This window comes from Neopelma chrysocephalum, unplaced genomic scaffold (genome assembly GCF_003984885.1).
Source record: "Neopelma chrysocephalum unplaced genomic scaffold, ASM398488v2 Primary Assembly neopelma1_106b, whole genome shotgun sequence".
Lineage (NCBI taxonomy): Eukaryota > Metazoa > Chordata > Aves > Passeriformes > Pipridae > Neopelma > Neopelma chrysocephalum.
The window spans coordinates 1,288,009-1,312,310 of NW_020897771.1; the positions used below are offsets into that span (position 1 = coordinate 1,288,009).

Below are 24,302 nucleotides of genomic sequence, written 5' to 3' on the forward strand. Positions count from 1 at the left end.
AATCTTCACACGCCCAGGAAGAAAATTTCCATGTAGTCTTAGAATTAGCGAAGGCTGTAGGATTAAAAGGTGCAAAACACACATATGTCTCATAGCCTTCAACTACAGTAATACTTGAGCCTCTGTACTCTGTATTTATATGGGTACCTGTAAACCTGTGAAAGTGCTGTTGTGTGTTTTATGTTGTTTAAGGCAGTGGAATATTAGGCCCACTGCAGCCTACAGGGATTAGGAATGCAGATGCTAGTTAACCAGAAATAAAAGAAGGTAAATACTGAAAAAAGGTGCAAAATTATGGAAACTGAAGGCTCTGGCAGATGAGTCCTGCTGGAGTTAACACTCCAGAGAGTTCAAGATATTATTCCTGCCAGCTCTCTGCTCTGCCTCTGTGCCAGAGGGCATCCCCATGATCTCTTTGTCATGCCTTCTTCAATTCCATTGGTTTTGCCTAAAAACACTGTGTTATAAACCACAGTACCAGAGGAGATATATTTGATCCTTGTGCTTTCTAGAGGCACAGGTAACCCTTTCTCCTGCCCCAGTGAGATTCAGGTGAGGTTGTCAACTGGACCCCTTGAAGTATCACTAGGGCAAGGGCTGTGAAAGTGAGAATATGTGATGATTTGCTCTCTTTGAGAAGCTAAGTGAAGTTTTTAGCTTTTTAAGTGCAGAATGAAAATCCCCCCTTTCTCTACTTCTACAGGAATGTTTCATTATTTATAGTCGTGGTTCTTGATTTCCACCCATAGCTTCTTTCCATGTTAACAGCTTTCTTTCACACCCTGGAAGTTCCTGGTCCCCAAAGAGGAGATTCACAGTGCTAGTAAGGAGAAAGAAAATTAAAGGAAGAATGAAACTAAATCAGAAATATGGGAAAAAGCAGAGTTAAAGGTGCAAAAAAAATCACATTCTTCCACGAGAAAAGTCACACAGGTTTGAAGTTGGTGAAAGCTGTCAGTTCTTGACCAATATCTGAGCCACAAACAGTGGGCCACAGAACATCCTCTGCAGGCCAGTAAGTGTAGTAGAGCACTAAAATGAGTTGTCTGCAACAAACCTCAAAGTCTTCAAGTGACTCCTCTTTGTTCTCATTTATGTAAACCTTTACATACACTCAACCATGAAGTATTTGAGCTCTTTCAGTGATGCAGCAAGGCCTCTTACATCTCTTCCTCTGCAGAAAATGAAATGAAAGAGGGTGGACCTTGACAGTCAAGCAGAGGGTGGGGAGCTCTGTGATGGCCTGCACTCCCCAGAGAGTTTTGTGTATGAATCATGCCCTCAAAAATGTCTCTTTGCATAGTTTATCTACTTAGGAAAACCCTGTTGTGCCAGAAAACTAAAGCTATTGAGGTTTCTTGTGACAGGGCACTGGCCCGGCTTTGCTAAGTGCAAGAGGAAATGGCATGAAAGTTTATTTTTCTTCATCCACAGGCAGCAGCCCATAAAGTTTTACATTCACATACAGATGATACATTCTGAATGCCATAGAAAAATCAAATTGTGGAAGAAAAACCTTCCAAAATATGTCATTATCCCACACAACTTGCATAAAATAAGCCAAAAATTTCACCACAAACTTTATGTGAAGTAAAGATGAATACTGCACGATTAGCCAGAAGTTACAAAAAACCTTCTAGTTTGTTCTTTCCCGCTTTTCCACTGCATCCAAGTTTCAGCTAGTGTAAAAAGAAGGAAATTTCTATTTGCAAGCTAGAGAGATTTCCTAGGCTCAAAACTAGAGTAGGTCTCTGACACAAATTCACACCTCCAAAAATCCATCACAAGTGACAACCTACATTATTCCTTTATTTTCTCTATGCAGGATGTGTAGATAAAATCTGGGGGGATTTTCTTACTCACACCGTATCCCAGTGCTTCTGTCATGGAAAACTCCAGGTTTTCAGTGGTGCAAAATCTCATTGTGAGAGTAGAGCTGTCTCACATTTGGAAGTCAGGAGGCTGCTGCTTTTTCTATTCCTTCCTGCCATCTGCAAGATCTCATATGGAGTAAAAACGGGAAATTACTTGAGCAAATCTTCAGCTTTTCCTCAGTTTTCTTTAAATAACGTCCTCAGTCTTCTGCCTCATGATTTACATAATAAGGAGACTGTGTTGTGTTATTACATCAGCTTCATTTCTTCAGGGAAAAAGGCTCCAGATGTATTTGACTAAGTCATTAGTGCAAACATCCCATATTTGTAACAGCATTCCCTAGATCAACTGTAAAGACACACTGTTGATTTTGGCTACAGGCTCAGGAGTGGACAGACACTGCCACTTGATCTAAGCAGCTGCCTCCTCATTACTCCCTCCAAGTTCATTGTCATGGAGAGAAGTACAAACCCCTAATGGATCCGCAACATGAGCATCCATAAAACCTGGCAGATGACTCATCTGATAAAAATCACCATTGTAAAGCTATTCAAGAAGGAGGAGGGGGGGAAAAAAAAAAGATTTAGCCTTCCTCAGAGCAATTACTTCCTTTTGTCAGGGTGTTTTTCTTCAGTCATATGGGAATGAAATTATAAATAAATATGGTGTGCAGGTCCTGACACCTCAGCTGTGGTGGGGCGGTGCTGCCAGTGGCTCTCTCAGAAGCTCTGGTGATGCTTGTTGGGTAAGGTACTGCTCAGGGTGAGGAAGGTTACAAAAGCCCTTCCTGTCCAAGTCAAGAGCATCAGTGAAGTGTAAAAATGAACAATATGTGATCCAGAACAGTTTTATAAGTCAAAAAAATTATTAAATTTTCCCACATCGTTTGCTGCTTGATTCAACTCGTACAGAAACTTGACTACACCAAATTATTGCTCACTACCACATCCAGCAGGAGGAAGCTTTTTTAATTGCAGGTGAAACATCATTCTTGATTTACTTTTGTACCCTCATATCGACAATCAGAAATGGAAAAAGTCAGTTAAAAAATATGTAGCTTTAAATCGTTACCAAATTGTTCCAAATGGCACAATAATGCCAATAATGACAAAAATGTGCAAATGAGTCCTTTGAAACACTGTTGCAAGGCAGAAGAATACACCGTGGCTAAGTAGATGAACAGCTCCTAAAAGGAAATAACCTAAATAACTAATTTTTGAATAGAAATCTTAAGAATAGGTAAGTAATTCTTGTAGATGCTGACACATTTCTATTACTTTCGTGTAATTTGTATTACTTTTATTTGCTCTCTGGATGCAATCAAAAGACTGAGATTTTTCTGTAAATGGTTGGGGTTATAAATTGATATGAACTGTCATGTCCCCATTAATAAACACTGTATTTTTTCATTTAGAAACTCAGTAAAAACACCTGGTGTGATACAAAGACATGTAAGGATTACAATGTACACATAAGATAACGGGCAATCAAAATATATATTATTTTAATATTTGACACATTTGACTCTCCTACAGGATTAACCCCAATGAAAGGTAGAAAATTGCACTTACTGCTGTCTCCCAGCTTTGTCATAACTGTTCAGATCCCTGTTGCTGTGCAGGAGATGTGGTATTTGCACTTAATTGCATCATTTGAAAGCCTTAGAAGAGGGTATTCTAATGATTAAATCAATGTAAACCAGGTTTCAGAGCCAAAATAATCAAAAGTCTGACCAAGGCAAATGTTCTCAATAAAGTGAGCTTGCCAAACACAAGTGCTAATTAACACCTGATTCTAATTTGGTGATTGTGAAAGTGTGGCAATGGAGCCCTATGATTTTGTAAGTGGAAATAACATTGCCTTTCTCCACTGGTAGGTTGCGTGAATTGCCCTCTTGGCCAAAATTCCTCCTTTTGATCCGTTCTGGGTACAATCCCTCAATGTGGAGGCAGCTCTACCCAGGCTGTACAACACTCCTCTGTCTGAGGATATTTCCCATTCCCTGGTGTTTTCCCAACTGTAATGATTCTGAATGAAACTTTATCTCCCTTGATGTTGGTATTAATTGAAAATTTTCAAAAAAAGTGAGTTTAAATTGTCACACTGGCTACAAATGGCAAACCCAAGTGGTCACGTCCTTCCATATTTCCTGTAATGACTTTTTTTCAGGTTTTTGAGGGAGGGAGAAAGCTCTTTCAGCCAGGTTTTACACAAGAGCCTGAGAGCTCAGGATCTGCTACATCCCATATCAAGTCTTTCATTCAGCAAGGCACTCATAATAAAAGCAGATATATTGGCATGTGACTAATTCTTGAAGTCATTGGGCATTTGATCAGTCACCTGAACAACTAGGGGGGTTTGCCTTGTATTCTTTACCCTCTTCTTAGTGAGGACACACAACAGGCCCAGCCAAAAACCGGTACTAGATGTTGTATTTGTTGACACCTCAAAATCCAATCAGGTGGACTGGAAGGACTATTCTCTCTCCTGAAGTAAGTAATGAGTCTTTCCAGCACAAAAAGTGAATCTCTCCTGTGGACAGCTGGAACACTTCAGACCTTGAGACCACTCATCTAGTGTCATCTTCCAAAATATACTTTTTTTAACTGCACATTTAATGATACCCTCACATTTCTTTGCACAAGGGAATGACTCAGTTGCACCTTTCCACCCTGAAACAAAAGAAATAAAGTCACTGCTGCCCTAGACCTAAAGATTGTAACACTTCTCACTTATGATCTGCCTAAAATAACATGCAGTTGAACTTCATGTGCAACACACATAAGTAATTACCAAGGCACACAATGTATGGAGCATCTTCAAAAACAAAGCTACATAAATTTAACTTCCAGCTGACTGTCGATGAATTCAGTTATAAAATCAACACCTCATGTATTTGATCTCCACAACAGCTACATTATACCATCTACTGATCTTTTTAATGGTTTACTCAGTCTCTCATTAAAAAAAAAATAAAAATATGAAAACCAAATTTGTAAGAGCAGGGTCTACAGAAATATTTGCAAAGACTCTTAAGCATTTTATTACCTCTGCAGTACAAATGGATTTGACTGTGTGTTTAAAGCAACTCCAGCTTGTTCTTAATAAGGGTGAATTTGCACTATAAATGGCATCCCCTCTTTAGAAACAATACTTCCTTTATCTGCTGGTGTTCAAAAGCCCTACCAGGGAAACCTAACTTATCTGTTTCATCTTAAAACTGGAGCTGCCTGTCAAGCTTTGACAATCTTCAGATTCTTTTGGAAATAGGAAGCAACCCATTGTGTTCAAATTTGCTCTTAGTGACAGCTGATCCCACAGGAGCATCTAGTTAGAAAATAATTGATAGCACTTGAAACAGAAAGGACTGCAAATCAGGTATGACAAGTTTGCATTCAATGGCAGCCCTAAAACTAATTGTCCGGTTAAGAAATCAGCTTCAAAAGAGGGGAAAAAAAAAACTTAAGGGGAAGGAAATGAGGAGTTTGTTTATTGCACATACACTTTCATTCTGACAATATTTTCCTTTTAAAAGGCAGGTCTGGAATAAGCAGTACATTAAAGGGATGGGCCCAAAGCAAAACCTCTAAGCTGAGTGCTCCGAACTTTATGACTCGAGCCCATCTGCAGTTTGTTATAAACAAGTCATAAGGCATAAATGAAAAAATCTGGATGGGGAAGGATAGAGAGGCTCGATCCTGCTACTACTGAAGTTAACAGAAAAATCTCTTGCTGACTACAGAGGACTTTGGATCAGGCATTAAAATTCCAAAGTGATACTGGCAAAGCTTCAATTGTGTGAGTGTGTGCGCTCGTGCATATTTATACACACAGACACACAACCCAATATCAGGAATTTTTAACCCTGACTCTTGTATCAGACTGTAACACCGGATGTCAAAAATGAAGATAACATGGGAGGAAGTTTATTTTGATGAGGAAATCCCTAAATGCTGTTGAAAATATGCTTGGAATGGTTAATTAGTATGTAGAGGCTTTGGAGGAAACGATATCTTGCAGCTTGACCATCATCTTTTTGCCAGGTTTCCCTTCGATTTATCTCTTATCTGCAGGAAACTGTCTCACAGCTTCTGAATCTGCTGTTGGCTAAAAAGAGAAAAAGGACAATGACTCATTGTTGGGCAACAGGACAAGTTCTATTTGGATTCTAAATTTCCACATGAATGCTATTTAATGTCTATCTACTGTACTTCAGCCCATCCAGGGGATACCCAGGGTGGGCTCTGGAACCAACCAAAAGTGAAAGTTCCTTCACCAAAACAACAAGCAGCAACTGAAAAGAAGATATCATACCCAAGGGATGAGAACACTGCATAAGGAAAAAAGTATCTGCTGGATTTTCTATGACTAAGGCATCAAAAAAGGCCTTATTAATAACTGAAAGTACTGCAAGTGGGTAAGTAACTGGTGACAGGATGCAGCAGCTGATATCCACCAAAGTTATTGTTGCTCAGAGAATATTGAGCACGTTGAGTGCCGTGACTTACATTCCAAGGGGTATTTTCATGCACGACCAAGCAAAGCAGGATTCCTTCCTCTGCAGCGTTTACTGAGGGCTGGCAATGAAGATCTGGTTAAAGTTGCACGTGGTGGGAGGGGTTGGTGTATCCAGCAACCACAAGCAGAGTCCGGGAAGCACACAGGAAAAACACTGGAGCATCCCAGCCCCTGAGCTGGAAGTTGAGCATGTCTGGAAATGCCGAGGGAGCGTAAGGAAGTGCTGGGGGAGGGATGAGATGCATCAGATGATCCCTGTGCCTACACTAATGAGCACATCAATGAAGGGATTAAGCAAGGACCAGGACATGTTTCTCCCATTCCCTCCCCTGCAGTGATTGCTCCAGTGCTCAGAGGTGTGGCTTCGTTTGGGTAAGAACTGAAAAGTCAGTGGCTTCTCCAAATATTACATAAAAGGAAAGAATGACACAAAAACACGATCTAACCCTGTAAATATTTTTTCCAGTTTCACGGACCAAATCCCAAGCATGTCATGTGTCTTGCATTTCTTATTCCCCCAGCTCCCTTTCCCCAGTGTTGAGCTGACATCTGAAGTAAGAGTACACAATCAGTATGTTAATAATCAAGGAGTCTGCTCGCTGCATTATACAGACATCAGAGGAATTTCTTCCACTGTCTGATGAATATTATAAACAGGCCCGTTCGTATTAACAGAGCCTTATGTAGCAAATCCAAAAGTGACAAACCAAACAGTTTTAAGTGGTTACATTCCATCCCCAAATGTCCTGAGTATCAAACATCGCTAGAGACCTGCATCCTGGCTGCATGGGAGGAAAACAAAGAGGCCCACAGTCAGTTGGACTAGATGCTTAGTGCTGAAGCAGATGACTATGACAAGGTTGTTTTTAACTGCCAAAGTGACACTGCAAATGCAATCTGGTCTTGCAGCTGGAGGACCAGAAATGTTGTATCAGTTACCAGAGAGGGAAGGCATTTGTTCTGGAGAGCGACACTTCAGGAAGGGTTTACATCTGAGTCATCATCTCTGCTGGCATGTGTGTCCACCAGAGAGCTGAGCTGCAGAGCTTCTGCAAAACGCTGCAGGGAAGTTTTAAGACCTGCAGGCCTCTGGGGACCTCATTTGCTGCCCTGTCAAAGGAAAGGTCCCCCTCCTGTGGCTGAGGACCGACCCCTCCGTGGCAATTCTTGGGTTTGGAAGTGGTATTAATCATTCCAAGCATGTGGCCAAACTGCTTGAGTTATCACCTGAAACTTAACATTTCAGGCAGAATAGGCACAGCTCCTTCCCCAGCCTGCATAACACACACAAAGCGATGAGGGGTGGGTGGAAGAGCAGGAAAGGAAAGGTGAGAATCACCTGAATGCTCCTGAGACTCATGGGTTTTTCTTGTGTATGTTGAGATGGTTTCTGTGGGCTGCTCCTGCACCAGCTGGCTGTGAGACTGCCAGTGCTCCCCCTTTTTTTTCCCTGAGGTCTTTTCTCTCTCCACCTTCTTAGTCCCTTGGGAGACTGGGAATCCTCCTGGAGCACAGCTCCGCAGGCTGAAGCGGGAGGAGGACACCTTCCTTGCTGCAAATCAGCAGCAGCAGACACATGTGGAGGATAAAGCAGCAATCCTGAGGCACAGTGGGCTCTCAAGACTGGTGCATTTTAGAAGAGAGAGGGCTTCATGTCTGCAGGTCTCTTCTTTCACCTCAGATAAGTGGGTAGAAATAAAGGTTGGGACTATTTTGAGCCAACCACAGTCTTCTCTGTGACTACCATTGCACCTTGGGAGTAGAGGAGTAGAGGTGACTGGACCAGAAATGCTGGGAAAAGCAGTTTTATTCCCCAAAGCTGGAGGATAATTATTTACTGTTTATTTCAACCAAGTCACTTGGGTTTCCAAAGTGGGCCTGGAAACTGTGAAGGAACAGCCTTTCTCATGAGATTTCCTGTTGGTGCTGCATCCAGTAGCACCGGAAATATCACAAGAATAGCTTTTCTTGTGGTATTTTATTACTTCTGCTTCTGCTCCTGGCCGGAATTGGGAAGTACAGGGGTGCATGGAAATGAAATATAGTGGTCAGGGGAGAGTCTGCCAAACATTTGGAAACGACAACAGCAAGGAAGGTCATTCACTTAAGTCTCAGGAACTGCTTCTGATCTGCTCTTATTTTATTCAACCACATTTATGTGATGCTGCTTTCGAAAGTCATTCAGCCAAGGCTGGTATTAGTACCCACTCAAACACTGACTGTCTGTGGTTTAGCTCGGAGTCCTGCTGCTAAGTTCCTATAGAGAAGTGGCTTCTGTTTCCTAAAATGTTTAACTGACATAATCCCTCATCAGAATAGGTCCAAAGAAACAACAACAAAAAAGTAAAAAAAGTCCCATCCTGCTACATCTCATAGTTGAACTGCCTTTATTTAATATTGTGGCAGCACAATTAGACAACATAAAATCTGGGCATATGCTCTCCTTGGGCAAAAGAGCATCTATTTATCTGTATTTATTTCCTGCTTGAAGTTGTTTGACAAGTGCTTTGTGCAGACAAAATCTGTCTAGCAATTGTTTGTAAATACACGCTGCAAATATTTTTTGGCTCTCTCAGACGGTGGTTCTTGGTGGCAGCGATGACTAAGCAGTGCAAGCAGCTGCTAGCAATTCTCCCCCAGCCACATTTGCTCCAAAAGCACTGGAAGGCAGCTCGGCAGCTCAATCCAGATGGAAGGGGGATGGCTCAGGCAGGAGCGGACACCTAGGAGCAGTCGGGAGGAAGGGGAGAGCCGACAACAGCTCAGGCCAGCAAAAGCTGTTCGGCAATTCACACCCTTGGCACTGCAATCAAACTACCTAAACCACACGGGACTGTTTCCATCTCCTGTTTGATCGATGTAATCTTTACAAGTTACTCCTGTTTCTTCCTGAAGTGAATTCTCCTTCACTGCAAAACTAATTTTGCTTCATTATTAAATAAGTGTTGGCTGCTAATCAACACTTTGCTTTCCTGAACAAGCTCCATTTGCAAACAAACCAAATTAAGAGGAGAACGAACACAGACAGAGAGAAATTCTATTTAAAACCTAGAAAAAGATTCCCTGACTTCATTTCCCTTATTATCTGACTGTCATCCTAAGAGCACTTTGCTCAGTTTAGATTAGGAAAGTGAAGTTTTGCTACAGAAATGCCAATGTCATAAGGAATAATCATGAGTACTTTCAATTCCTTTTTTTTACAAGAGACATAGGACATTTGTCTCACTTGTGACTAATTGTGTTGAAGTTGGGGAGACTATTCCATGAGTATAAGACAGATTTGGCCCAACAAGGCTGTTTTTATTCTGGTGTTTTGGAGAGCTAGAGGCACATACTGATAGAAGAAAAACAACCCCTGTAATAGTTGGTTTCATTGTCTCTGTAATAAAATGGGACTAAATTCTGCATCGACAACCTGCACAAGCACAACAGAAAAAACTGCTTTTATAGTTACAAAATCTGCTCCGTTCCTCACTCCCTCACAACTGCACTGGTATTCTGAACATGGTGCACAGTTCAAAGTAATTATTGTTGTAAAATACCTTGGTTATCATCAAGGCCTTTGTTGTTGCACTCTTCAGAGTGTTGATCTCGGCCAGGGAGACTCATCCTATCTAATCAACTCCTACTACAGGGAAAGGGGGAAAATAAGAGGCAAATGCAGGTATGTCCTAGTGTCAAAGAAAGAAAACAAGAAGCAGCTTTTGTCACTCCTTCATGGAGAGGTCAAATCCCTTTTGTTTCACATCCTGTACTGTTTTGAGTTGACACTATTGGGTGATATTTGGGACATGTCTGGTGGCTACACGTGCATTTATTGCAGTTATACTTTCCACTGTCCCACTAAAAGCTGGGACACTAACCTAAAAATATGTGGTGAAAGAGAATTGCACTGTATGTTCTGGTGGTGTAGAGTTGCATAATATATACATACTTTGAAAAATCAGGGATAACTAAGAAATGAACTGAAAGCCATGCTTAAACATCAGCAAATGGAATGTGAGGAAGGACTACTATAGACTGACACAAACAAGACTTCCTTATTTCAAGGTTCTTTCACACACTTTAGAACTAGATATTGACATAAAATATTTTAAAGATGCACATCTAAACCTTCAAGAACATGCAGCAGCAACCTCCATCTAGGGCACAAGAATTACTCCCCACCATCACCCCAGAACTGCAAAGCAACATGATGGCCTTTGTGCCTCTTTTTCAGTCAAGTAAAACTGTAAGAGTCTGAAAGGAGAATTTTAAAGTCAGTGGGAATTTTGACTGAAAAAAAGAAACAAAATCTCCTTTAACTCGAATTTGCCACAACGGGGTGAAAGTTTGAAAATACAGAGCTGGGCTACATGCATCCATAGAATGAAAATATTGGATAGGAATGGGTGGTCCAGATGAATATAGAATCATAGAATCATAGAATCATAGAATCATAGAATAGGTAGGGTTGGAAGAGACCTCCAAGATCATCAAGTCCAACCCCTGATCCAACTCCAATTACTATATCATGGCACTAAGGGCCACGTCCAATCTCTTTTTAAAAACCTCCAGGGATGGTGAATCCACCACCTCTCTGGGTAGGCCGTTCCAATGTCTGATAACCCTCTCTGTAAAGAATTTTTTCCTAACATCTAACCTAAACCTCCCCTGGCAGAGCTTGAGCCCATGTCCCCTTGTCCTATTGTTGGTTGCCCGGGAGAAGAGACCAACCCCCGCCTGGCTATAACCTCCCTTCAGGTAGTTGAAGAGAGTGATGAGGTCGCCTCTAAGCCTTCTCTTCTCCAGACTAAACAACCCCAGCTCCCTCAGCCTCTCCTCATAGGACTTGTGCTCAAGTCCCTTCACCAGCCTCGTTGCTCTTTTCTGGACCCGCTCCAGCACCTCAATGTCCTTCCTGAACTGAGGGGCCCAGAGCTGAACACAATACTCAAGGTGTGGCCTCACCAATGCAGAGTACAGGGGAAGGATCACTTCCCTGCTCCCGCTGGCCACACTGTTCCTGATGCAGGCCAGGATGCCATTGGCCTTCTTGGCTACCTGAGCACACTGCTGGCTCATGTTCAGCCTCCTGTCGATCAGCACCCCCAAGTCCCTTTCTGCCTGGCTGCTCTCCAGCCACTCTGTCCCCAGCCTGTAGCGCTGCAGGGGGTTGTTGTGGCCAAAGTGCAGGACCCGGCACTTGGCCTTGTTGAACTTCATTTCATTGGAGTTTGCCCATCTCTCCAGTCTATCCAGATCCCTCTGCAGAGCCCTCCTGCCTTCCGGCAGGTCGACACTCCCTCCCAACTTGGTGTCATCTGCAAATTTGCTGATGATGGACTCAATCCCCTCATCTAAATCATTGATAAAGATGTTAAAAAGGACTGGGCCCAGCACTGACCCCTGGGGGACACCACTGGTGACCGGCTTCCAACTGGATGCAGCTCCGTTCACCAGCACTCTCTGGGCCCGGCCCTCGAGCCAGTTCCTGACCCAGCAGAGAGTGCCCCTGTCCAAGCCGTGGGCTGCCAGCTTTTCCAGGAGTAATATAGCCATCCCTTTCCACGATATCCCTGAAAAATTCTGAAACAACAACTGTGTTTCATGTTGCTTCACAACCTGAGGTGATGATAGTACAGTCAGAACTTTTTCAATGTGCCTTAGTAACTATTGTGTCTGGATAATAAAAGTTTTGACCAGCTGCAGATTCCGTGTCCAATCTCTAAGTTTTTGACAAACCTCTTGGGCTTCAATAATAAATGCAGAATAAGCAAAGGCACTGAATATCATTACCAACATCATCACACGGGCAGATTGCAAACCCCTCAGCATCCTAAAATGTGTTATTAGACTTAGACATTTTCCTGCCATTTTTTCCCTGTTTTCTAGGAGCACCAGCATTCCTGAGGTAGATACAGGTCTGAGAACTATAGTTCTACTTGGATAAGTAGAACCAGCTCTAAACTCACCTGCTACTGGTACTGAAATAAAGCTTTGCTGAGAGTCCGTTGTTGACTTTGCTGCATTTAGAAATCAAAGGATGATTTCTTCCGAGTGACAGTGCTAGAAATTATAACATACCTGAATTAAAAATTAAATCATGCAAGATGCAAAGCTCAGATTTGCCATCAGAATGAAAGCTTTAATGAAACTAAAGACATTGACTGAAAGATTCAAACGCAGCCAGAATTTTGGGGGGAGGCTGATCTGGCTAAATCAGAGAAAGAGGTAAGTCATAATGTGTGAGTCTGGATTCACTTCCATGTTTCTTTGGCATTTGGGAATGTTTGGGTCTGAGGCTTTGTGCTGAAATGTCAGCCACTTTATTATGATTTTAGTATCTGTGTTTTAATTCTTTTCTAACACTTCAGTGGAACACAGATTTTTGATTAACTCAGCGCTGTCTGGTTGACTTTTCAAAGTAGCAACTGCAAATTAGATGATGAAGAATTGGAAACAATGTGAGGGTCAGACCATGAAGAAAGTTGTGCAGTCAATTAGAGCTGGTTGAGGTCCTGGGCACCACAGCCAAAGCATGGGACTGAATTTGCATTTGATTCCAGATAACATCAGAAAATTTTTTCTATATCACCTGTTTTTTATGTAAATGAAGGGCCACAAATAACACCCTTATTTCCCAGGACTATTTCAATGATAAGTTAATGAATGCTTACAAATCATTTGGATTTTAGAGTGGATGAGCAGTGGGGGAGAAAAGAAAACAAGAACTCAGATGGGCCAAGAAAAACAGCAAATTCTCTTTATTCTGTTTTCAGCAAACAACATAAACCTGTGCTTAGCTTTGAGAATGAGCTTAAATCTGCCCCAGTAAATGAGAGCTGAAGTCCACAGAGTTAATTATGTGCTTTGGTGATTTTCTGAACTGGACAAATTAACAGGTATAACTAAAAAATGCAGAATATACATGTAAACTTAGCTGAGCATGGCAAACAGTCTGAACTCTCAGTGCTCCTTCATCGGTGTCCAAGCCTGGCACTGCCCTGTCTTTCCTGCCCTGAGTCACTGCAAATACTGGATATGCCCAGATGAGGATCACGGGCAGCAACATTCAGGTACCTGAAAGCAGAATTTGTGTCATTTTGCTTGAAAGGCGAGTTTTAAAAGTTCTCAAGGGTAGATGAAGAGTGATGGAACAAACCACACACCATTAGGGAGTCTGAATCACAACCCTGGATGCAGGACTTGGGAGTAGTGGGGATTTGGACTCTAGCTGAACTTTGCAACTCCTGCTGAAATAAAATTGAACTGGAATATGTCCTTTATCAGTAGTTATTTGATCAGCACAGCAAATGGGCACAGGGTCAGCACTGTCCCAGCTCTGCCCTGCAAGAGCTCTCAGTTATTTAAGGAACATTCTTTTAATATACTTGAAAGAAAGTAACTCCTGGCCTGCAACATTATCAGTCCTGTGCATCTCAGGATCTAACACGTTTTGGAGTTGGTTATCAGCTGTAGTAAAATCAACATTTTATAAGCTTCTATTCTTGTGCCATATTTGTAGAAGTTGCAATGCTATCACTGAACAAATGCCTCTTTCATTGCCTTTCTGGAAACATAAAGTTCCTTTAAAGCCCAGAAAATTAAATTGTGTTCGTCTGGGAGACGGCGTGTAGACAAAATCTCCTTCAAAAGTCAGAAGGCCCCTGAGTCAGAGGAAAGTTCAATTAATTTGTCAGAGAACTGAAAACAGATGATTTCAATCAGCAGCACGGGATGACTTCATGGCCGGCGCGCGCTGGGGAAGGCGGGAGCTCCACTTCCAGCCGTGCAAACAGGCGGCCCCGCAGGATTTGCGCTGCTCTGTAGCCCTGGTTCTGCCGTGCTGAGCTGAGCCGAGCTAAGCCAAGCCGAGAGAAGCTAAGCCAAGCCATGCTGAGCTGAGCTGAGCTGAGCTGAGCTGGTCTGAGTTGAGCTAAAGTGAGCCGAGCTGAGCTAAAACGAGTTGAGCTGAGTTGAACCGAACTAAGCTGAGTTGAGCTGAGCTAAACTGAGCCGAGCTGAGCTAAACTAAGGCAAGTTGAGCTAAGTCGAGCCGAGCTGAGCTAAAATGAGTTGAGCTGAGCCGAGCTGAGCTAAGCCGAGCCGAGCAGAGCGCGGCTCCGAGCCGGGGCGATGTGCGCGGGGCGCGCGGGATGATGAATGGCCGGGATGCAGTGCCACCTCATTGGCTGCGCCGCCGGTGGGACTGGCCAATCAGCGGCGCGGCCGCTCCCGGGGCGGTGCCGCCCTGCGGTCCCCGCTGTCCCGTCCTGTCCCGTCCTGGTCCTGTCCTGTCCCGTCCTCTCCTGGTCCTGTGCCGTCCTAGTCCTGTCCTGGTCCTGTCCTAGTCCTGGTCCTGCCCGGTCCTCGTCCTGTCCTGTCTCTGTCCTGTCCCGTGCCTGTCCCGTGCCTGTCCCGTCCCGCTGCTCTCCCGTCCTGTCGCTCTCCCGTCCCGTCCCATCCTTGTCCCGTCCCGTCTTATCCCGTCCTGCCGCTGTCCCGTCCAGTCCCTGTCCCGTCCCGTCCTTGTCCTGTCCCGTCTTGTATTACCCATCACTGTCCCGTCTCGTCGCTGCCCCGTCCCATCCTTGTCCCGTCCCGCCGTTCTCCCGTCCCGCCGCTCTCCAGACATCCCCGCTCTCCCGTCCCTTCTCGCCCGCCCTTCCCTGCAGCCCGTCTCTTGCCACTTCTCGGCTCCCGGCGGTGCGAGCGCGGCTCTGCGATGCGGGCTCGGGGAGCGGTTGCCCTGATGCCGGGTCGGGACACCGGGATCGGGACACCGGGATCGGGACACTGGGGTCGGGACGCCGGGGTCAGGGAGCCGTTCGGCGGCACACGCCGGGGGAAAGCCCGGTTGTCGGGAAATAAAGCCCATGGCCACCGGCAAATCCTTGTCTTATGCATCCCACGACCAGGAACGTCCCCCGCGGCAGCTCCGGCCGCGCTCGCTGCTGACCGCGGAGCTGCAGCCATCGCCCCCTCCCTCCCTCCTGTTGGGGGGGAGGCTGCGGCCACGATGCTGAAATCCACGTTGCACGATAGAAAACACCGGGTCAAACCCTTCCAGTTCACCTGTGTCTGTCCTTTGGGTAAGAAATGAGCCAAAACCTTGCCCACGGTCTTCAGAGACCTTACCCGTGTTTTGCTATGAAGTGGGATGTAGCTACTGTTACTCTAGAGAAATTCAAACTCAACTGATCTAATTTGCTCCCCTGCATTTGCTGGGTATCCTGTTTTTCCGTCTGCCTTGTGTTGTCATGGGATTTGCAGCATGTCACTATTTAGCAAGCTCACCTGTTTCCTAGAGCACTGCACTGCAACTGCAGGGAAAGTAATGCTTCAAACTCATCCTTCCTTTTCACTGGGGACCTGTATTTGCAAGACAAAAAGACATCATCCTAAATAAAGAATAACCATTTATTACTGTGGAAGCTGTTTTCCTATTTTATCCCAATCCTTTATTTCAAAATTATTTATAACCCTAAATTAATTGTGTTTATTATTGCCACTTGGTCATCCAAAGCCGTGGCAGAATAGAAGTCACCAAGAAATTAGCATTTTAGGTATGATATTTAATATGGGTTTACAACCCCTCACAACATCACATTTTAAAAAAAGGAAGAAACAGGTACTTAAGTCTCTTTTTTTTTTTTCCCCTCAAACTGGATTAGCTTTCTGGTACTTCCCTGCCAGCTATTAATGTTTCTCCAGTTTTGACACTGCAGAATCAGACTGACCATGTGGCAGATTTGGACTGTAAGAATGTCTGAATACATAATGATTCCTTGTATTTTCCCCTTTTATGAACTAAAGAAGGGACAATCACATGAAAAACAGTGAAAAGCCCTTTAAAGGATTCCAGAGAAACACCTGTTCCCATATAATAAGCTTTTTCCTACAAATATATGTTGTTATTTCCCTCAAACACACGATTAAATGAAAATGAACTAAAAATTACTGTAATTTGAAATAAGTGTAATACACCCTTGTTTCTAAATCAATTCACAAAACTTTTCCCAAGTTCTACTGAAATTCCAAGATTTTGAAACTCAACCTGAACAGAATCAATATTTAGCAGGTTTCTGCAATGTATGCAAGTCTGTTTAGAGAAGATGTTTAGAGAAGAAAATTATTATTTCACTGCCTTACTTGTTACTTGAACGGATATAACACCCCCTACAAGTTTAGCTCACAAAAAAAGAGTTGAACTTTTTGCCAGGTTCAGCTTTCCAATGTTGATTACAATTCTCTGTAAAGCAAACCTTTTTTCTACCCTAGAAAAAAGGGAGTGATTCAGATTAAGCAACTCTTGATGCAGTTACACTGAGCAAAATAAGCAAATGGTGGCAGCCAGAACAATTTACAACTCTGCATAACAAACTCTTAGAAATAGTTTGTTATTTTCAGAATTAAAGATATAATTAGCAAGAGAAAATTTTCCATTCCACCTTATTCCTTAAGTATTTTCTCTGTGGCAAGAGGGGCTGATGCACTGCTTTGTCTTTTAAACGTACGCGACTCAGGAAAGAGTTTTATGCCATAAATTTAGGTGCCAAAATAATAGGTGGGTAATATTAGGGGGCTTTATTATTTTATTACTGCTCAAAGAACTTTCTGTACTTTTACAAGAGTATTGTTTTTACACTCTACCCAAGAGTTGTTTCTTTCCAGGATGTCCTTGTGGGCTCTTTTAATCTGACAACAATGGAGAAACTTTCTCTGCACTGAATATAATACACTGTATGACAAGCATTGTTGGCTTTACTGGTCCCTGTTGGACATCCAGTACTCACTGGACCTTGCCAATACCACACTGACAACCAAATACAGTTAAAAAAGGGGTAGCTCAGAAAAAATCCACTGAGATCAGTGAAGCACCACTGGCTTCTTGCTGGTGGTAAGTGCTGGAAGACAAAGCATCCAGTTGAAAGGCTGAAAATAGGGTATGAAAATACTTCAGCTCTCAGGTAAGATGGAACCAAGAGGACCAAGGCAGATCTACAGTTCTTACATAGTCACATATCCAGTGAAAAACAAACCTGCACTGAGGATAAGCTGCCTGGGGCAATGTCTTCTGCTCAGCTAGAGGCAACCACTGCCAGCAACATTTGCCCTGCAGGATCAGAACCCAACAGGTTTCTCATACCAGCTCCACCTGTCATCCAGTGTCTCCACTAAAATTCAGTTTGCCTTTGATACCCAGGAGCCTTGAACCAGCTTAGAAACAGGTGACATCAGTTCCAGCCCTTCCCACCCCAGTCTCCCAGCATCTGGACTGGTGGTCTAATCACCAAGTCGCTGAAAACACAGAGTCTCTCTTAGATGGCAAGTTTTGTCCTTGCCTATTTGACTTCAATTTAGCACTAACTAAGCGTTGACAGAAGGCAGATAAAATGGTTGTTATAAACTGCCAGAAAAAAGCTCCATCCAGCTCCCACCAAAGGGAACAGAAAAGTGACTGATGACTTCAGAGGATAATCAACAAGTGGTAAGGATGGAAGCTGGCCAAGTGTGCTGCAGATACCTCATTCTAACACAAAATAAAATGTATGTCCACAATGGACAGGCTACTCCCCATCTATCCACCGTCCTTCTCCACAAATTAATATCTTGGAGTCAACGCCTGGCCAGTGAATGGCCGAACTGTTGCTCAGATCCCCTTTGGTCTCTGAAATGGGTTGTTGCTCCACAGCCTCAGAAGGCCCTGGGATTTCCAGGATTCCTCAGAGGGAGTGAGAGTTCTGCTGCTCCCTCTGCTGTAATTGTCTCCCCTTTATCCCTTCAGGAAGGTCTGGCAACTCCGGCATCTTATGGCTCCTTGGGCACCCTGTCCCCTTCTGATCAGCATATGGTTATGTATGATCTGATGTAAAATTATTTTCTCTGGTTTCTCAGTGCCTGAAAAGACCTAACCTGGTACAACTTCTTACAAAGGAGTAAACACAAAAAAAAGCATGAAATAATTTCTCAAGAAATAAAGAAAAATACAACAAAAGCAGAAAGAAAGTACTTTTAAAAGTATATAAAAGAGAGTACTGTCACTCTTTCCACAAAGTCAGGGACAACATTATTACTGGTTCCAGGGGAAGCAGTAATGCTCTTGAAAAGTTTTGTTTGCTGCTGGCATATGTGAGTCTGTTCATGAATAAGTAAGTCCCCTGTTGCACATGGTTGTGTTGTAAAAGCAAGAATAGATTTACAGTCATAATCTTTCCAAAGTTCAAGCTGTAATGTTAGAAGTTAAACTCTACAAGTGTCTGAATCCAAGCAGATAATCCCAGTCTTCAAGCCTCAGCTATTGCTATAAAATTATATTTGTACTATTTATGGAATGTGCAGATACAGGGGAAATGTATTTATAGCTGTTTTGACTAGTTCTGCTGTATGCTTGGAGAAGAAACCGTGGAATTTGGGGTTTGGCATTTTGGACACTGGGCAAATTAGAGGGCCCCTAATTCTCTGGACTGCCATTTGCTGCTGTGTGGTTATCAGGTCAGCCAGGCATCTCTGGTTGGAAGCAGAGTATGATTCTCAGCAACAGCCACGTCATGTCTTCAGCTAATTATCTGTGCTAATTATCTGTAAAGTGCATGCCCAGCTCCTCTCCCTTGACTTTAGGAAATATTGACACAAGTCACACGTTGGAAAAGCTACCTGTCATCTTTGAATTGTAATTAGATTCAATACTTTGTATTGAATTTACTGTTTCTGTTGAAGTCAAATTTTTCCCCTACACACTTGGAATGAAGTAACTTCTGTCATGAAGTAAGGCAGCTAAATCCTTTCACTATACCAATAAATTAGACTTCTGCTTTTCTGTCACCTTGGAAATCAGTTTCTTGGAGCATTTTGGTATTAAGCAATGATGTCAGCCATAGATTCTTCAGTTTCTTTGTATTATATCCAGTAAAAGCACTGAGTATTTGTTAAAGCTCAAAGAATACTGCATAGCCTGTTGGTTTGGTGAAGATGGTTTACAAGTGTGGAGTCCTGGGTCCCCCAGTGAGCATGAGGAAGCTGTTTGCTACTTTAACCACTCTTTCCCTGTGAGAAGGACACAGGTCCTGCAGGGAGCAGGGGCTCTGGGACCTGTACAGTCCACTCATGCTGTGGCTTTATAGTAAATCTGGGGTTAGAGGGGCTACTACTAGATTAAAAATGCCACAGCTGTGTGACACAAAATGCAGATCATTCACATGATCTCAGTTGTCCTGCAGTCTGTTGAGAGGCTCATTTTTCACTGGCAGGATTCTCACTGGAGCAGGTACTGTCTGTCTGCATCGCTTAACTTAGTCCTCCATCAGGTGCTGCCTGTCCCTTCAAAACTGGCACAGTGGTGGCATAAACTGCATTTCATGCCTCTGGCAAAGGCAACAGGAATGTGATTCAGTGCTCAGGCCTGATACAAATCCAGTGGATACAGCTGGGTGCTTGGACAGCTCACACATTCACTGTTCATGAAAATATGATCGTGTCTTATGACTAACCAATAGATCATATGATTAGTTAGTACAGCACCGTATTTGCTGTTACACACCCTGAACTGATTTATTACACTGTTCATCTCTGGATGTTCTTGAGAACGTTGAGAGCAGGTTGTCCCCCCCACCCCTGCATGGATGGACCTGCATGTCCCTCTCACTGACACTACTGCTTATCTGATTCCTTTGTGAGCTAATTCAGCTCAGGGAAAAAAAAAAGGGAAAAAAAAAAGATGTTTAGGTATCTGTTGGCATAGGGAGCTGAATTATCTTCCCAAGGTGTCACATGAGCTCCAGCCCTGGCCTAAAAATTCAGTGTCCTGCTCAGGAAAGGGAGAGTATGGATTTGCCTCTTTCACTGGCAGCAAACTGTTCACTCACTTCAGCCACCCATGTGAGTCAATCCAAACATTTTTGCCCACTGACACAAAAAAGGGCCATTTTTAATATAAAAATATAGTTCCACTCATTTTCAGAACATATCCTTCCCAACACTGGCAACATTGTTGCAGTATTATGGCTTTATCGGAGGGAATGCAGAATATTTTCTGCAGTAATTCAGAATGCTCCCTTTCTGAGCAGGAAGAAAAAGAATAATCATAAACCAGCATTGTAGCGAGTATTTAACCACACTTATTTTACCATCATTATTTATTTGTATATGCTGGTAGCACTTAAGAGAATCCAATCAAGAATCAGGCCTCCATCGTGCAACACACTAAACAAACACATAATAAACAACCAGCCCATGCCATCAGTGACTTTATACACTTGAGGTTTTATAAAACCTTCAAACTGGAATATTTTGGATGAATCTAGACATTCCAAAATGAAGCTTCTAAAGTAATAAGTAAAGGAGATTGTATTGGAAAATGTCATGATTGCATTTAAATAAATTGGCCTAGTTAGATTAAATGAACAGCTTTTAAAGAAGTAATTCTTCCTTCATTCTGCGCAGAGGTTCTGTCACAGACCACCAGTGCTCAAAGCAGAGAGCCTGTGAGAAACAGCTGGATCGAGTGAAAAATCAAGAAACAGCCTGATAGGCAGTCAAGCCCATTTAATTACGCTTGCTAATTATATTTCCCATGATAATTATATACAGTATTTAAATGCAGCATGCTATTTCCTGTTCGGCGTGATTAAAAACACCCCCGTGATTGGTGAAGAGATCTCGGTGGAGCACACTACGTTTCAGATGCTGTCGATAAGCCCCCTCTCCCTTTCGTAGGCAGGAAAAGTGCCTCAGCCGGGATCTGAGAGGGAGCTGTGGGCAGAGCAACCGCGCGGGCACCTCCAGGGCACGGGAGCTGCTTCTCACCCGAGAAAAGGCCCCCAGATAAAACCCCCCCCGGAGTATCTGCTGTGTCTGCGCTTGTGGGTCAGAATGTTTAAATCCGGGTCCTTCGAGTTCAGCATCTCGCTCCTTATTAGCACATCTAAAGGAGGCTTGTAGAACACCCAAGACTCCGAGGGAGCAGGAGCCAGAAATCTCTCCTCTCCTTTGCCCTTTCATTGCTGGTGATTATTATTTAGAGTGATGGCAGTGCCCAGGTCCTCACAGGTGTTGTGCTCCATACCTACTCCATACCTATACCAGAGAAGAAGGAAGCTGGAGGGGAAAAGGCAAAGCAGGCAGCAGAGAAATATGATTTGGGGGAAATCGTGCTGCTTTGGGAATAGGATTGTGTCCTGCAACAGCAACGTGCAGAGACATGAGGCCTCTGCAAGCTGCTCTCATGGAATCATGGAATGGTTTGTGTTGGAAGGGATCTTAACTTAAAGCTCACCTAGTTCCAACCCGCTGCCATGGGCAGGGACACTTTCCTCCAGCCCAGGTTGCTCCAAATCCCACCCAATCCGGCCTTGAAGATTTCCAGGCATGGGGCAGCCACAGCTTCTGTGGGCAACCCATTACTCTCCCTCCAAGTCTTATTTCTTAGGTGTATCCAGGAGTTTGTAGGATTAACACACCTGGCCTCAGGGCAGCCTGCACGAGAGAATAGGAAGGGAATAGCTCATTTCATCATGTGGATGTTACTTATAGGAGAGATTTGGACTTCCCAAGTCCGAGCCCTCTCCCAGGACGGGAAGTGCAGCAAAAATCCTTTGAATCAATTTTTCGCTTTTGAGTTGCTGAATTCACACACTCTGGATTTTTTACCAGACACGAGATATTTGTCCTTGTTAGGAAACCATGGCATTTAGTTTATAAGCATGTTCTCCTGAACAATCCCAAAAGGGAGGTATTGCTTCTTGAACTGTTGCAAAGGAAAATGCTTCCAGGAGTTGGCCTTTGAACTGAGTTTCTGCTTCATTTAACTGCTGAATTTGACAGCAGTAGAGCTCCTATTTTCTTTATGGAATTAAATGCTTTCACTTCTGATCAACACAGGCCAAATGTATTTGCAAGACTGCAGGATACTCCATGGAAGAGTTATTAATATTACATTAGATCTAAATAAGCTGAATATTATATGGATTTCTGGGGACAACTACAGATCACGTTCCAATTAGGCAGAATACAATGGGAATACAGAACAACAGTTTTTTACTGTGGATGCAGCTACAACCTCAACATTCCGGACAGAAATATCAACCCCTCAAATCTTGAGAATGTTTCTCGCTGGAATCAGCAACTAAAATTGGAAAGGACAACCTCAAGTGAGACTCTGAGCTATCCCATTGGATAGAGCTTTTTTAACAGGGATAATCAGACAGAAGTAGCATTTCGACTACTCATCTCATTACAGGTAGAGAAGAGATATGAACACTTATTAATGTCTTCATTTTGTCAATAAAAGAAAACACAGTCTGTGAGATAAGAGAGCACAGGCAGATGGAAACTTCTGCTTGTCAAAGGAACACAGTAATTCATCCATCTACTGCTGAAGGTTCCAGGCAAGATATTTAGCAAACATTGACTGAAAATGGATGTGGAGTAATTTTTAACAATTTCTCTATTTTCATCATTCTTGCAAATTTAAGTACTCTTGATAAGCTGGCACAATAAGAGACATCTGATCTGTTATGCCAGTGTAATTCCTATATGAAGGAAGTGTTTATTAATCCTGAATAATTCCAGATTTACACCACTCTGATTGAGACAAGTATCTGGCCCTGAAACATTATACAAGGCAAGTATTTACATCTGGGAGCACATAAGTACCAGAAACACCAGAACCTTTGATTTTTTAAAAACCCCTATCATTCAAACTGATTAAGACATGTGTCTCAATTTACTGGTTTGAGGTTTTCCAGTTACATTCCCTAACCCTCTCTCTCCTCTATGTTACTCCTTCCTGCCTCCCTCACTCCTTCTGAGAGGGAAAATATGCCTTTTAGGCCTTTCAAAACAGTTTAAAGTCAGACCTAAAGCTCCATTCCCATCTCAATCCCATGAACCAAGCTGCTTGCACTGTTTCAGCAGTTAATTAACAATGAATGCCTGCCTTTGGAGACTGAGTGAAGCAGGGTGGGGATAAAAGATGAAGAAGGCTGAGGACAGACATAACAAGAATGGGGAGGGAGCAAAGTGGGTGGCTTATCAAATTCCACAAATACCAGACGTGGAGAGGTGTTGATTTGTTGCTGGGAAAACCCTGTTTGTTTATGGAGTTTAATCACCTGTTTTATGTTTGTTGTTTGAAACATATGGGAGACAATGGGGTTGTTTGCCCACAGTGTACTGAAATACAGTACAGTAAGAGCTGCACACACAGGAATTTTAAGTCACTGCTATGTGTAAATTAGAAGAGCTCAGATCATTAACAGCCTGCTCAGGCTGTGTGAAGGAGGCACCCAAGAATGTGCCCAAGGTTGACAGTCAAAAAAGAAAAAAGCCTCGTTTGTGATCCATAAAACAAATATAATTCTTTGAGGTGAGGTGAAGAAATCTGAAAACAATGCATCCCACACTGCCCTAATATCTGTCAGCAAGGCACTGCCTATCACATAGTTTGGGCTTCTTTTCCTTGCACTATGTCTCTGGGGTTTTTTTTCTTTTTTTTTCTGTTTTTTTTTTTCCTTTTTTTTTTTTTTTTTTAAAGAGCCAGCCAGAGCGAGTGGGTAAGAGCAGAGCTCTGCATCACTAGAAAAGAAACACCAGTTCACTTCCTGCTTCTGAACAGCTCTGCTGCTTGTGCTGCTTGTAGCAGAAGACATTTTTGCATCCTTTTTACCCTCCCCAGGGAGCACCATTCGCGTGCCCCATGTATGAACTGTGCCCCTGGCCTGCAAAAGGACTCTCCTGCTTTAATATTTTACCACTTTGGTCCAATTCTTCTGTTTGTCCTTTTGCTTCACCTCTCCGCTATCTGATTTTAACTTGCTGACATTTTCTCTCCTAGCGCTGGAATTCACACTTCCACGTCCCTTCTGGTTTCTGTGCTGCCTTTTTTTCTCCTTAGAATTCTCTGTTCTCTTTGCTTAAGGACTCATATC

At 43.1% G+C, this 24,302-nt stretch overlaps 1 long non-coding RNA gene across 1 annotated transcript in view; it reads right to left on the reverse strand.

Moving 5' to 3' along the window:
• LOC113973868 overlaps positions 1-24,302 on the reverse strand; it is a 90,304-nt gene that overhangs the window by 22,290 nt on the left and 43,712 nt on the right. The window contains exon 2 of the long non-coding RNA XR_003536361.1: positions 15,673-15,747. This is a non-coding gene — a long non-coding RNA (uncharacterized LOC113973868). The remainder of the gene's footprint in view (positions 1-15,672; positions 15,748-24,302) is intronic.